We start from the raw sequence: 15,623 nt of genomic DNA on the forward strand, positions 1-15,623 counted from the left end.
CCCCGCGGGGAGCCCGATGTGGGACTCGATCCCGGGACCATGACCTGAACGAAAAGCAGATGCTCAGCCACTGAGCCACCCAGATGCCCCTAGATTTATTTTTTTCAGGTTGGGGGACAGGGCGAGAATCTCCAGCAGAGTTCCTGCTGAGTGTAGAGCCTGTCACAGGGCTCGATCTCGGGACCCTGAAATCATGACCCGGAGTCAAAACTAAGAGTCTGAGGCTTAGCCCACTGAGCCACCCAGGCGCCCCTAGGCCAAAGGGGTGTAATCACCTTTACAACACTGTCAAGATGTAACTCTTCTGGAAGAAGTATCCTAGCAGGGGAGGTTTCTGGGCCAAAATGCCCTAAGGTATTATTATTATTTTTTAAAAAGATTTTATTTATTTATTCATGAGAGAGAGAGAGGCAGAGACACAGGCAGAGGGAGAAGCAGGCTCCATGCAGGAAGCCCGACGTGGGACTCGATCCTGGGTCTCCAGGACCAGGCCCTGGGCCGAAGGTGGCGCTAAACTGCTGGGCCCCCCCGGGCTGCCCTGCCCTAAGGTATTAGAAGCAAAACTGGTGCCTCACACAGCCTAATTCCCCTAACCCCCAAAGCAGGTCCGGGGAATGACGCCCGGAAGGACCTAGGCCTAGAGCCTGTGTCCGCTGGAAGGTGGTCATAAAACTGCCGGAAACGCATCCTGGCAAATCTGACGTTCAACGGGCTTCTCATCCTCACTCACTGCCACCATGACATCCTTTCTTGCTCTCCCACTGCCACTGCGTCCACTGGTTGTCTTCTTGCAAATGCCTGGCATTCGCCTGGGTCTGGACACACCCTGTATGAACGCAAAGACGAGTATTTTTCTGGTCTTGCCCTCAAAGGTCTTACAGTCCCCCAGAGGGAGAAGACAGGAATGAGGTCAGGCAGGCAGGTAAGACGGGCAAGGGGGCTGGATTCCGTCTTTGCGCTACTTGGCATTTCCTTATAGGATCTAAGTTTTTTTTAAAGAGGGGGAAAAAGAGATGAGGCCCAAACCTCTGAATCCCAGACTGTTTACTAGAAATACACGTCGTGAGGAAAGCTTTCTGCGTAGTGACGGCTCTGGGAACCAGGGGAAGCCAGGCTGCGGCGAGGTAGGCAGTGCAGGGAAAACCCGGCCGTGGGAGTGGGAAGGGGGGCAGCCTGGCAACTATCAGGGGCTGAGGAACAACGGGGCAAGGAAGCTTCCCAGCACTTCCACCGGACACGAGCCCTTCTCCCCGCCAGTCCTCAGAGTCCCAATCCGAAGCCTCAGGCCCCAGCGCAGGGCCAGGCGTTCTCACCCCTAAGGAATCCTGGCTCCTCCCACCCAGATCTTGTCACTCAAGTGAGGTCCCAGGTCAGCAGTGAGGGCGTCACCCCGAGCTGCTAGAAATGTCAAATCTCTAGCCCTTCTCTCCACCCACCGAATTTGTTTCAGCACCTTAACAAGATCCCGAGGTGACTCGCAGGCACTAAAATCTGAGACACCTGTTGTGGAATCTGAGCCTTGAACCAGTGGGCAGCCTGGGACACTCACCACCCGAGCCACACGGAACATGTGTCCTGAATTTCAAACAGCAGCATTAGCTTTCTTTTGTTCCCCATGTCTCTTGATGGAAAGAAACCATACATTTAGAATTTTAAAAATTAACTCAGTTCATAAATAAATAAATAAATAAATAAATAAATAAATAAATAAATAAAAATTAACTCAGTTCAACCACTAACGGTTAATGTGGAAAACTTACACCTTGAAACAAGAAAGTATTGCTAGATGGCTTGCGCTCTGTGAACGGAAAGGGAATGCAAAATGTAAAAGGATGTGGCTGGACTTGTCAAGGCTGCTGGAAGACAGGAATCAGGATAGTTTGGAGCAATTCCATTGCAAGTGGACCGCTGGGAAGATGAGATTTTAAAAACGCCACAGCAGCAACAGCAGCTGTCACTTATTGACAATCGATTGGACGGAGGGCGCTTCCGTCTCTAACTCTTACAGTGACATCGCAAACCAGCTCGATTCGGTTGGTTTTACAGAGGGCGCCGAGACTCGGAGAAACTGAGGAACTCACTAAAAGACTGTGATTCATTCAAATCAAGTCCTTTTGGGGCGCCTGGGTGGCTCAGTGGTGGGGCGTCTGCCTTTGGCTCAGGGCATGATCCTGGGGTCCTGGGATCAAGTCCCACATCGGGCTCCCTGCATGGAGCCTGCTTCTCCCTCTGCCTGTGTCTCTGCCTCTCTCTGTGTGTCTCTCATGAATAAATAAATAAAATTAAATTTAAAAAAAATCAAGTCCTTTCAATCCCTGCTCTTTTTTGATAAGCATTTTTAGGCAGGTAAAGAGCGAACGAGTGCTACAGCTCACCGTAAACTAGGCCAGAATCTGTTTTTCAGTAAGAGACTGTGTCAGAGTTTCCTTTACAATGTGTTCCTTAAATTGGCCTTTTCCTGCATGACCCCAGTTTGTTGCTTGCGGGGTCAGGTGGGCGGGGTCCTGTGCTGTGAAGCCTGCATCGGGGCAGAAGGCACCTGAGGCCTCACTGTCACACGTGTCACATGTGTCCTAGGACGAGGAGGACGGATGAGGATCAGAAACTGGATTGAGGCCCAACTAACTGTGAAAGACACTGCAGCCAAAGCAGTGATGTTCATGGGGGAGCTGGAGAAAGCAGCTTCCCACGAAGGGGTGGCCAAGTCCCCCCAGGTGTGCTCCATGGAACAGATCATCCATGTGCCTGGCGGTTATGAAATGCGCCCAACCCTCTAACTCACCGTGTCCGATTCCCCCGCTGACCGGCTAACCCGTCATCCCATCGTCCTAGCATTGAGCCAGGAAGGAGTGGATCCTGGTCGACTACCAGGAACCTCTGATGGGCCTGGTTCTCACGAGTTAGTCCCTGGTTGCAAAGACCAGATTGAACTGTCTGATGGATCTCAGGGCCCAGACTGTGGCCTGGAGACCCTTCCGGGGGCCTGCCACCCTGTCAGGCCTCTTTAATCTAGTTGTTACGCAGCGTTGTGCTGCCGCCCTCATGGTTCTGCATGTGCACCAACTGACTTATAAATAAACCTGTGGACCGCAGAGGCTGGGCCTTCCCCACCCCAGCTGCCCCAGCTCAACAACGGGGGGAGGATCTGTGGGTGAGCGCCCTCACCATTCTCTCCTCTCGGGGGCTGAGGAAGTGGCAGCAGCAGCCATCTCTCCTCCTCCTCCACGCAAACTACTCCCACCTGAGTGCTCAAAGGTGCTGGCTCCAGTGCTCCCTCCCACTTGTCTGGGCTTGTCCAGGGTGAGGCCTTGAGGGGAGCTCTTGAGAAACCCCAGACTTCAATCTTGCCACGTTGCGGCAGGGGTCAAAGACGACCAACTCATGTCCCCCATGCTAGGCTCACTCCTGGCTGTCTTCCCACTGGACTGGGAACTCCACCGTTTCTCCCTAACAACTGGTTCAAAGTAGGGCTCTCACTAATGACGTGTGCAGTGGAAGAGCCAGGCAGCGCCCAGGCAGGCCACGTCCTGGCCTTCGGAACAGCTCTCAGCCCCACTCCTTGTGCATTCTGAGGCTTGGGCAAAGAATCAGCGCTGTGTCCGAGGGGCTGGCTAGCTGTAGTACTGGGACCTGCTTTCCTGGCTGTCTGTCTCCACCAGGAAGTAGAACCCAAAGCCTTGGGGGAGCCAGTTAGCAGCCCGCATCAGAATCAGAAACAGAGCTTCCGGAAGGACCTCACAGCAGCAGAGACCCTACTGGACCAGGCGTTCCTAGCCTGGATCCTTACCTCTGCAGGGGCTCTGGTCAGAATTCAAGGGTTCATGAACTTGAATGGAAAAAAAAGGGGGACATATTTAGTTCCCCTGAGGTTCAACTAGAATTTAGCATTTCCTTCAATTATAAATGTAGGCTGAAAACCACAGTACTTGCAACTTTTCACGAAGTTTTTCACATGATATTTCCATTTCATATTACGATGCTTACAGATCTCCTTTGAAACTATGACAATGTTTCGATCTGTTGCTGGGTCCTGTCCTACATACTTCAATATAACTAGTTTCCTTTGTATCCTCTGTATTTTGCTTTACGTATTTAGTAACAGTCAGAGAAGGGAGTCCTTTGGGCTTTATCAGACACTATTGTAGTCTATGGATGAAAAACGTTAGAATCCCTGTGAGAACATGAGACCAGGGTCAGGCAAATAGGATGTCGAATCTCTGCTGTGATACCTAACAACCTGGGACGAGAAACTACCCCATCTGGGCCTCCGTTTCCTGCCGGTGGGACGGGGCCGTGGGAGGATGAGTGGGATGGTGCACGCCAAGCCCTCAGATGGGTCAACGATCTGTCTTCCTTGAAGGTGAGCGTGGGTCCTGCTGGTGTGAGTGCTGCTCGAGCACCTGGCACAGAAGGGACTGACCTGGCATCTGAGCCGAGGCCCCGGCGTGGCCCAGCGTCCCGTGGGGACAGAGCTGTGCAGAGCGAGACTGAGGCAGCTTGGAGACTTGGCCTTGCTGCACTTGGTTATTCCCTTGGGAGGAGCACGCCAGGAAAGACAGCCTTGTCCGGGGGCCAGGACAGGCTCTAGAACAAGGGAAATAACCAGGGCAGGGGTTCCCAAAATGGGTGTTGTTATCTCTTGCATCACAATCAGCCGTGCACTTTTTGAGAACAACGTGTTCTGCTTCCCACCCTAGTTAGGCTCCCTAAGGTTGAAGGGATCAACCCACCAGTTGCTGACTCTTGCCCTCCTACCCTAACCCCACCCCGGGCACTGAACGTTTAAGAATAGACACTTATGAGAATTAGTTTCTTTTAAAGAATATTTCAGGGTTTTAAAGCCAGGCTTTTCTAAAACTGTGTGTTGAACTTTCTGTGCACAAGCACAACCACAGGGATGGAAAAGGCTTTTTTTGTTTTCACATATAGGCTGAACTGTGTAACTGTGTCCCTCCCAAATTCATGCATCGAAGCCCTAACCTAACCCCAGTACCTCAGAAGGTGACTATATTCAGAGAAAGGGCCTTTATTTTTTTTATTTTTATTTGTTTATTTGAGAGAGAGAGAGAGAGAGAGAGAGAGAGAACAAGCAGGGTGAGAAGGAGAAGCAGGCCCCCGCTGAGCAGGGAGCCCGATGCGGGGCTTGATCCCAGGATCCTGAGATCATGACCTGAGCTGGAGGCAGATGCTTAACTGACTGAGCCCCCCAGGCGCCCCCGGAGATAGGGGCTTTGAAGAGGTGACTGAGTTAGAATGAGACCAGTGGGGTGGGCCCTAATTCAATATGACCAGGGAAAAGAAGGAAAAAGAGACACAAGGGATGTGTGAGCGCAGAGAAAAGGCCTGTGAGGACCCAAGGAGAGGGTGGCCATCAGCAAGCCTGAAGAGGCCGTGGGAGAAACCAAACTTGCCAATGCTTTGATCTTGGACTTCTAGCCTCCAGAACCACCAGATAATAAAATTCTGCTGTTTAAGCCAACCGATCAGCATTTTTGTTGTTTTTGTTACAGCAACCCTAGCAGACTAATAAACACAGATTTAACAGTACACGTCCATCTGTTATCCACTGCAGACATTATAAGAGAAGCTCATGGCTTATTTAAAACTCACAACCCTGAGATCAAAACATGAGCGGAAATCAAGGGTCAGATGCTTAACTGACTGAGCCACCCAGGTGCCCAAAACAATGGCTTTTGAGTAAAATATCCATCAACCGATTCTCACCCAAGATATCTCTGGATCTCTGGATGCACTGAAGAAATTAAAAATTAACCTGAACCCTGGAGTATGTGACTAATTGCCAAAGTTTTACTTAATAACTGAATGGATCATTCAAAAACCACGGAATTTTAGTTGGAGAAACGACTAGGGTGAAGGTAGGGTCTACCAATAAACCCTTTACAAGGGAATTGGCAGTATGGATTAAGAGAACAGAGCAGAATATTTTGCATAAATGGCTTTAATAATTCATTAACTGGTTCTTCATTGACTCCACAAGCACACACACACAACATATGCCACTATTTAGAAATTCTGGAATTTCCTAGTTCTATGAAAGAAATGGTTGACTTTGTTGGTTTTACTATAATGTTATTAGGTCAACATCATGGTTTAATGCTTGTATTAGACAGCGTCACTCAATGACCCTAGACCAGCTAGGGCATCTCGTGGCCAGGAGCCATTTGCTAAAGATGTGACATTACCTATGGTGGACACCTTGTGAGCAAGGGTGACTTGTTCATCCCACTTCCCATCCTACAGTGGACGTACTCTCCCCAGTGCCATGGCCAGCTAAAGGTTCAACCACAGCCCACAGTTCAGTAAAGATTTGCCCCAGGAAACAGGGTTTCCTCTTCAGTGTGTTCATCCACACATGATAATTACACGTGATTATCTCTGAATGCAAAATGATTACGATCAAGAGAACTGGCAAGTCATTTAAGTTACTAGTTTCTTAGAGGCAACTTAAAAGTCATTCTAGATCATACCATGTGAGGCCTACATTACAGAATGACATGAGGATGGGGAAGATTTCCAATGCTGTCCAGTGAGAACATCTGATAATCCTCAGAAGGCTGACCTTTAACCCCGAGTGGAAAGTGAATTGGCCAAGTTCTGTTAAGGTGGATAAAAGCAGGTTTTGTCTAGTTATGTTTTATTACCATTTTGGATTATTCAAAAATATAAAGCATTTTTCTATATATATCTTGCCAGTGGTCACCTTTAAATACTATGAATGAAAAAAAGTAAACTTTCCCCCCCCAAATTGGAATCAATAGGAGACTATTTTATTTGCTGTGTTTGTAGGGTGGGGAGTATAACAGAAATAAAACTGGACAGATCTAAAAGGTCCAAAAGTTCTCTTGCCCTGTTACTTTCTATTCTGTATCTTATTTTATTTTATTTAATAAAAATCTAAAATCTAAATCTAAGATTTAGATTCATTTATGTTTTACTTTATATTTAATGTTCTTAAATCATGTTTATGTATTTCTCACATACTCTTGGCTTCTTCAGGTTAGATTAAGATTCAAGTAGATCCTTCAAAACCTCTCCCCAGAATTAATAACTCATAAAGAAGTCCTTCAGGGTATTAGACTCATACTAGAAGATTCCAAGGCTCGGTACCTCATGATGCCCTGCACCGGTCCCAGTAGCACCCCTATTTTACCTGTGAGAAAGCCCAATGGCTGAGGATGGAGGCTTGTCCAGAACGTCTGAGCCATAAACAATATTGTTATCCCTTCCCACCTGTTGTCCCATTGTCCCTAGTCCTCATACTTGACTGACCTCCATCCCCACCGAGAGCAAAATTCTCCACGTCATGGATTTATATAGTGCTGCCTTTAGCATCCCTGTAGAGGAGACCTGCCTATACCTGTTTCCTCCTCCAACCAGGACAGTAATGCCCCACGGTTCTATTGAGAGTCCTTCTTGAAAACCTGAAGAGCTGACTTAGATGACCGCAAGTTTTCTGGAGTCTCTTCCCTGTCACCACGTGAAGCTGACTCGCTTCTCTGCTCCTCTTCCCAAGCCCCTTCACTGGAGGACAGCAGCCACCTGTTAACGTTGAGCCTTAAAGGGACATAAAGTCTCCAGGGAAAACCTGCAGTTGGCTCAAACTCAGGTTCAATATTTAGGGCACCTGAGCTCAGAAGAGGCTACATTTAGATGCAGAAAGGCCGAGTGGTATCTCGAACTTCCCCAAACCTGAAACGAAGCGCCAATTAGAACTTTTCTCGGGCCAGCTGGCTACCGTCGAAATTGGATTCCAAACTTCTCTCTCCTGGCCCAGCCCTTATATATTTTACTAAGAAACAACAAACCTGACCCTATTATTTGGGAAGATCAGGATGACACAGACCTGGGGCCTTCAAGGAAAGCTTAATAAAGCCCTTGGATATCCTAATTACCATGTTCCTTTTTCCCATTCTTGTGAGAGGGGACGGTATGGAAACTGTCACCAAGCCACAGGGCATCATTACAGCCAATAACTGGACCCTGAGGCACAGGGCTATCCCCCTGGTCTCACAGCCATTCCCACCGCTGCCTTTTTGGTTGAGGCCACCGAAGAAACAATCGTGGGCCCCCCCCCAACCATCTCTGTGTCCCATGCAGTAGAGGCCCTCCTGAATTCTCACCACACTCAACACCTCTCATCCAGTGGCTTCGCCTCCTGTGAAATCCCCCACTAACTGCTCATCACGCAACCCTTTGTCGCTGCAATATCCTTAACCAAGCCATTTTCTCTCTGCCTCCACTGATGAAGCCTCTCACAACTGCTTGATGCTGACGCAGGACCTTTTGATTCTCTGGATAATTTACAGAAAACTTCGCAAATCAATGCACATCTTTCCTGGTTTACTGATGGGTCTTACTCAAAGGATGAAAATGGTTAATATTCTGGGCACACTACTACAACTCTTTTTAAAAGAGTTCCTTTCCCTTCATTTAGTCCAACAGGCTGAATTGTAGGCTCCTTCTTGGTCTTGACGCTTGGCCGATGGCGAAAACCACAAACATCTACGCTGATAGTTGGTATGACTTGGGGGCAGCCCGGGATGGTGTGGAAACAGCCGGGTGCCCTGACCTCTAACGGGAAGAAAATTAAAAATGGCTCTTATGGGGGCACCTGGGTGGTTCAGTTAGTTAAGCATCTGCCTTCGGCTCAGGTCATGATCTTAGGTCCTGGGATCGAGCCCTGCACCAGGCTCTCTGCTCAGCAGGGGGCCTGCTTCTCCCTCCCCCTCTGCCTGCTGCTTCCCCTGCTTGCGCGCTCTCTCAAATAAATAAATAAAATCTTTACAAAAAGATTAAGGTTAGATTAGGATTCAAGTAGATCCAAAATTTATTGGACGTCCAATAAATGTCCAAAATTTATTCGATGGCCATTCTTTTGCCAGCTGCTCTAGCTAGTGTTCAAAGTCCCCGGGCGTGCTTCACTTGACTCCCTGGAGACCAAAGAAAACCCGTTTGCTGATGTTTCTGTTAAAAGTGCTGCTCTTAAAGGAACCCAATAACCATACCTCTGGCATGATCCAAAAGGATGTTCTTCCAAAAGAAAATCTCTAAAAATTGACAGGAGATGCCCAACAATTGGCCCCAGAGAGGAAAAAACGATATTGGAAATCTAATAAGTGTTGATCCAATAAAAAAGAGAGAACTCTGGTTTGAACCAAATAACAATGCAGTCCTGCCAAAGACTCTAAAATTCCCATTACTAACTGCCGTACATGCATGAAATGCTTTTAGCACTGGTCTACTGATAAAATGAGAGCCTGTATGAAACAATACTGGTGGGGAAATAGTAATAAGGCTGCAGAAAGTGCCCACCTTGCTTATCCTACCTGTCTAAAATACAATCTTGGGAAACACGTCCACACTGCTCCCAGGCATTTTAAATTGCCCCATGGACCATTAGAGTTTGGGCAAGCAGGTTTTATTCGGCTCCTCCCATCTCATGGATAAAAATATGTTTTAGTCATGGTTTGTATGTTTTCTCACTGGACTGGAAGCTTTCCCCTGTAGACAGGCTAAAGCCTCTTTTGTGGCTAAAATCCTATTAGAAAAGATTATTCCTGCCTAGGGAGCCCCTGTGGAGTTTCACAGTGATCCAGAACTCACTCACCAATCAAGTGCCTCCAAAGGGCTGTGCTGCGTGGCCCGGTGCTACGGCACTTGCACGGTGCTCATCACCTTCAATCCTCAGGCTAGCCCGATGCGCTAACAGCATTATTGACTCCACTGCTGGGGCACCTGGCTGGCTCAGGAAGCTTCTGACTCTTGATTTCAGCTTGGGTCATGATCTCAGGGTTGTGAGTGCCCCGGGTGGCTCTACACTCAGTGGGGAGTCCACTTGAGATTCTCTCCCACTCCCTCTGCCCTTCCCCTTCCTGCTTTCTCTCTCACTCTCTCTCAAAATAAATAAATAAATCTTAAAAAAAAAAAGACTCAATTGGCAAAAACTGTAGAGACTTTTCAAATAACCCGGCTAAAAAGCATTGCCGTTGGTTCTTCTAGACCTCAGGTCCAGCCCTTTGGAACTCATAAACTCTCACAGGGCACCTGATGCATCTGGCTCCCACCTCTTTTGACAGCTGATGAAAGCAGATACAGTCCACTATTGTAAAAGCCTAGTTGCTTCTGTTGAAAAGGACCATGTTTTCATAGAACAATATTTTCACACCTCCCAAGGAGATGAAGACCTTAACTATCACACCTTGCAACCCAGAGATTTTGTCTATCGGAAAAGACACCTCCAGAAGGTGTTTTCACACTCATTTGAAAGGCCCCTCTAGGTACTGTGAGCCAACCCTTATGCCACCAAACCTCCGGGAATAGACTCGTAGATTCACATGTCACATCCAAAGAAGACACCAAACCCTGACTGGACCTAAACACCTATTGGTGGCCTGAAAATAAAGATTTTGGGGCATGGGAGCAGGTGACATCTAACAGAGACAGCTTCCCCAAGATGGCTGGACCAGGCCTATATATCCTTTTCTCATTGTTACTCCTTATTCTGTTTTCTTCCTTTCCTTCTTGGACAGATAATCCTCTTATCCACATTTTCCAATCTATTACAGATGGAGGAAACCCCTCTGATTGTTGTCACCAGACACCTTGATCTGTCCAGGACAACAGTGACCCCTTTGCCTATCCTGTAAGTAATTTCGCTGGAATCCCAAATGCTACTGCATGCCCAAAGTGTTCCTCAGGTCCCTTTCATAAGGCGGGAATACTATAACCACACACCCTTGTTCATTGCCTCAATTTAACCCAACCTTTGGTTGGAGAAATAAGCTCTCTTAAATGTACTCATATATAAAAGACGCTGTGGACAGCCAGTGTACGTTAGACCATTTGAAAGCTGGCTGCCATATCCACATGTTTAGGAAGACTTCCCATAAGTGATAACAGCTGAATGATGCTAACGCCTCCCCACACTGACAAGTGAGTCCATAAATGTTCATACTTATGAGGGAGCCCTATGTGCAGCTCTTGGGCGCTCTTCTCTACATGGAGGCTTTGGTAATGGCCTCTAGCTTGGGCAGCTCACTGTCCCGACAGCTGGAGGATGTCGTACTCACCGCTCTATTTTCTCCTCATAACAAAACAGCTTACCAACGGTCCACCTCACTAAACCTTCATGGCTGCATTAAATGAGAACCTCTAATGAGGCGCATGTGACTCGGGCTTGCCTCCATAGAGAGCTTTCATCCTTCAGTGGAGTAAGTCCTAACAAACCGGGGTTAGATACCTCTCCCTAACATTAGGAGAGCTGGCTGATTCCATAGCCAAAGCGGGAGCACCCCAACAATGATCACATAACTCACCGGCTAAAGTACTTCTGGATAATCCCATAGCCCTCGATTACCTACTAGCTGAGCAAGGAGGCATCTGTGGGATAGCAAATACAGAGATAGACTCCTTTAGCGAAGTTAAAACCCAGGGGCACAGAATTAGGAAACAAGGCTACAACAAGTCTCATCTAATTCTCCGTGTTCGTTTGATTGGTTCGGGCGGCTATCTTCAGGCCCAGGATCAGGGTTTCAGAACCACCATACAATTTGGAATTGTCATGTTGCCTTTAATTATGCGGTGTATCATTATTTTAAAGTTTTGTACCTGTTGCCTGTCAAAACTTTGTAGAAACGAAACCCAATAAAGTGATGCTAAGATGATCTCCAATATGTACGACCTCGACAAGATACAGACTTTTAGATTGGAAATGCCTGTGGGTTCTCCCTCTCAACCTTCCGTGTTACTCAAACGTGGCCTTAAATTTCCAACTGCTCTGTGCTTACCCTCTGGACAGGACGCCCAATAAAGGTCCTTCCTGGTAGGGAGGGATACGGATGAGTCAACTCTTGTGATCAGTGATACTTTTAAGGAAAAATCTTGATCAGAAGGGGGGAAATGTGGAATAAGACAATGGAAACCTCATTTAAAATGAAGTCAGGAGGCGAGAAAAGGGGGCTGTCAGACCCTACTAACTTGTCCTCAATTGTAGACCCCAACAGGAAGAAGCGTACCTTACTATCCCAGCAGGAGGAACGAAGATTTTCTCTTGCTCAGCAACAGCCCCACCAATGAGAAACCACCACAATTCAGGTGAGGAGAAACTGTCACCACCTGAACTCACTTTCATCCAATGGGCTCTCATTCAAAGCAGTCCCTCCCTAACTTCCTCCTTTTTCTCTTAAAGTAACCTTCCTCTCCTTTGAGCTCTGGGTTTGCCTGTGATTTTGCCATAGCCTGGGTACCCTGAATTTCAATTCTTCCATTCCCAGGTAAACCCAATTTACTGGTAAAATAACTGCTGTTTTATTTCCAAGACCGGTAACACAAAGATGAAACTAAAACATGACAGTTGTATTTACTCACTAAAAGAAGCATTCGATAATTAAGTTTTAGGTGAAAAGGGGATGGGCTTAATAGTAATAGAGATAAGAGATATTCTTGACATTTTCAGGAATAGCCTTCCAGATTATAAACACATACACATACCCCTAGCCCTCTCTCTTTATGTATAGACACACACATTTGTCTGAACAATAAATATTAACAGAAGGAAATTTATCTCTCTATATAACTCACCAGTGTTTTAAAAAGAGAAGGCTCTTAAATTCCTACTGAGTTCTTACAACTGTATTACAAAATTAAAAATTTATTAAAAATTTATTTTTTAAATAAATAAAGTTATTGCAGAAGCATTCACTATAAAGGCAATGAATCCACTCCAAGTTACGCCGTAAAAATATAATTTGGCAAACTCAAATTGCTCCTAAAATCCTGAATTTTAAAAAGCCCATAGTTTGGGGATCATAATTCTTATGGATTCTCTTCTTTAGAGACTCCTGTACGATGCAAACTTAGTTGGATGTGTTTAAGATCAGAAAACCATTAGAACTAATTAAGATGAAGTTGGCTTTGTTCTTCAACTTCCTGTAAAAATGCTCAACAGGAAAATTGATGCTCACAGCAAACCACAGCCATCCTGTTTCTTCAGTACAATCTTTTCGCAGCTGCACTTGCCTGTAGTTTCTATTTTATGATATAAGTCACAGTGCAACAGCTCTGTGCCCCGCCCCTGCCCCCACCACCCCGGCCTGTCATTTGGCCACTTCAGAAACTTTTAATATCTTTGCATGAAGTTTGCTTCTATTATTTTTACTCTTCCCCTCCTCAGACCGAGGCTCAGAGGGCTGCAAGCAATGAGGCAATCAGCTCTGAGGAAAAACAAAAGACTGCTCACCCCAAGAGGAAGCAAAAGGTAGAGAAAAGAAACAAGCTCTCCTTTGTACGCAAAGCAGCAGCCTCACCCAGCCAGTTGTCACTTATTCTCAATCCGAGCTGGAGCACACCCTTTCTGTGCATGGAACCCCTCATGTCTCAAAATGTATTTGCTCTTTTCTTGATCATCATTTAAGACAATAACTGAAGTGAATTCTGCTCGTAGGTTGTCTTCTCAACGGTAACGGTTTGTGTCTTGCTGTATTTACAGCATCCTTGGCTATTTCAGAAATACTTCTTTTAGAGTTCTTTGAGATAAACAGTTGGTTAAATTGGGGGGGGGCAGGAAATGCATTTTTTAGAGAAGACATTTTGAAACATCCACAATGTCATTGCGATTAGTAGCACACAAATACACAATTTTACTGTAACTGTTGGGAAAATCAAGGTTGTGAAGTAAAATGATTTTTTGAAATCCGCTGCCATAACATGTTCAATTTAAAAGTTAATGCAGGGCAGCCCCGGGTGGCTCAGTGGTTTGGCGCCATCTTCGGCCCAGGGCGTGATCCTGGGAACCCGGGATCGAGTCCCACATCGGGCTCCCTGCATGGAGCCTGCTTCTCCCTCTGCCTGTGTCTCTGCCTCTCTCTATCTCTGTGTCTCTCATGAATAAATAAATAAAATCTTTAAAAATAAAAAATAAATAAAAGTTAATGCAAATTTATAGGGGTGCCTGGGTGACTCGGTTGAGTGACGCTTGATTTTTGGCTTAGGCCCTGATCTCAAGATCGTGAGATCCTGAGATTGTGAGATAGAGCCCAGATTTGGGCTCTGCGGGCATCGGGGGTGGGGGGTGGGGGAGTGTCTGCTGGAGATTCCCTCCCTCTCCTTGTGCTCTTCCCCACTCATGAGCGCACTCTCCCTCTCTCGCTAAAATGAATAAACAAAATCTTAAAAAAAAGTTAAAGCAAATTTATACACATCCAAATCCTTTTAAAAGTGAGAAAAATGAAGGTAAGTTGAATGCCACACCTACCTGTCATTGCTTAGCTGTGGCAAAAGGAAAGCAACCCATTTCTCCCTTATCCACAGGACTAAAAAGTATGGCATTTCCTCCCACTATTTCTCATCTCTTCTAAGTATTCTCTTGAAGGGGATCAACTCTTAAAGCTAGAGCTTTCCTAAATCCTCAGCACCACATTTCATTTTACCAGAGGATTAAGATCTACCCCTGTGCCCTCACTCCCAGCATACATGTCAGTATACTCAGTATACTTTATTCATTTTATCATTGAAAGTATAATCTTGTAATGATAAGCAAAAGTGTCACCCAATCTATTTCTGAAAAGGCCAAAAGACTTAGGAAGGAAAATGTCCTCCTCAAGGTAATTTGGTTTAAAGATACGTACTTAATGGTGCTGTGACATTTTAAAAAAAGCATTTGTAATTCCAGGATCTTAGGACTGAAAAAGGACATCTAGTTGCCTCTACACTGAATTTATGAAAGAAGCTCTTGAAATGATAGAAGACTTCTTTATAGTTGTTAAGTGGCCTTGGGCAAATTACATAGCCTAAATCCAGTTCCCACAATAAAATGAGGATATCGGTGCCTAGTCAATAGGGTTATTCAAGAGTTAAATGAGGCAAATGATTAAAAAGTATTAGGCATTTTTAAAAAATTAAATAAGTAAAAAGTAAAGAGCCTAACATGTAGCAAGTCCTCAATAAATGTTATTGTCTTTCCCCTCTATTTAATCAAGAGAAAGAAACCATAAGTTGATTTAAACCTTGGCCCACGTGCACACACCCATGCAAACCTCCGTATTACAAATGAATGATGGATGAAGAGAGATGTGTATAAAGTGCATTTTAAATTTCTTAGGAAAAGCATATTAAGACATTCCTTATTCTAGTGTTTTTTTCAGTTTTAATTTTCAGGAGAGAGGGTTGCAAAATACAGACAGAAGTATTTATGATATTTGAAGGGAAATGCTCTTATCAACAAGACATAAATGTACGGCAACTTGGATAAACAAAAGTGAGTCCAACCTTAAAGCAGAAATATTCCACAATTTAAGCAGCCACGTTCATGAAACGTGAATCAAACTTCAAAAGGGCATACAACTTAGGAGGTCCAGAAATTAGGGAGCTCACTTCCTCTTACATTTTAGCATGGGTGGGGCAACTTCTAGCCCATGGGCCAGATCTAGAATCTAATTTCATCAATGAACAGGGTGAAATTGCTGCTGGACCCCAAAGAGTCATTTTTATCACGGGGAGTTCTCTGAATATTGCAGTTTATCCAGCATCTGTTTAATCCTTGAAGGTGTAAATATTAGAGTAATCAAGAGCTGTGAACAATTAACTCGTGTCTGAACTTTTCAAAG

The 15,623-nt window shown here is 45.7% G+C and overlaps 1 protein-coding gene and 2 long non-coding RNA genes across 7 annotated transcripts in view; 2 read left to right on the forward strand and 1 right to left on the reverse strand.

The window, feature by feature from the left end:
- The window catches only part of LOC119867834, a 50,482-nt gene extending 36,629 nt beyond the window's left edge, over positions 1 to 13,853 (forward strand). The window contains exons 7-10 of one of the 2 annotated variants that reach the window (XR_005384752.1): positions 10,587 to 10,663; positions 11,120 to 11,231; positions 12,014 to 12,114; positions 13,193 to 13,853. This is a non-coding gene — a long non-coding RNA (uncharacterized LOC119867834). The remainder of the gene's footprint in view (positions 1 to 10,586; positions 10,664 to 11,119; positions 11,232 to 12,013; positions 12,115 to 13,192) is intronic. The other variant, XR_005384751.1, reaches the window with a different exon arrangement.
- WIPF1 (WAS/WASL interacting protein family member 1) overlaps positions 1 to 15,623 on the reverse strand; it is a 122,508-nt gene that overhangs the window by 27,039 nt on the left and 79,846 nt on the right. The window lies entirely within an intron of this gene.
- LOC111094229 lies at positions 428 to 1,716 on the forward strand. The gene is made up of 2 exons (XR_005384755.1): positions 428 to 922; positions 1,451 to 1,716. It is a non-coding gene; the product is annotated as an uncharacterized LOC111094229 (long non-coding RNA).

Source organism: Canis lupus, chromosome 36, assembly GCF_011100685.1.
Source record: "Canis lupus familiaris isolate Mischka breed German Shepherd chromosome 36, alternate assembly UU_Cfam_GSD_1.0, whole genome shotgun sequence".
Classification (NCBI taxonomy): Eukaryota; Metazoa; Chordata; class Mammalia; order Carnivora; family Canidae; genus Canis; species Canis lupus.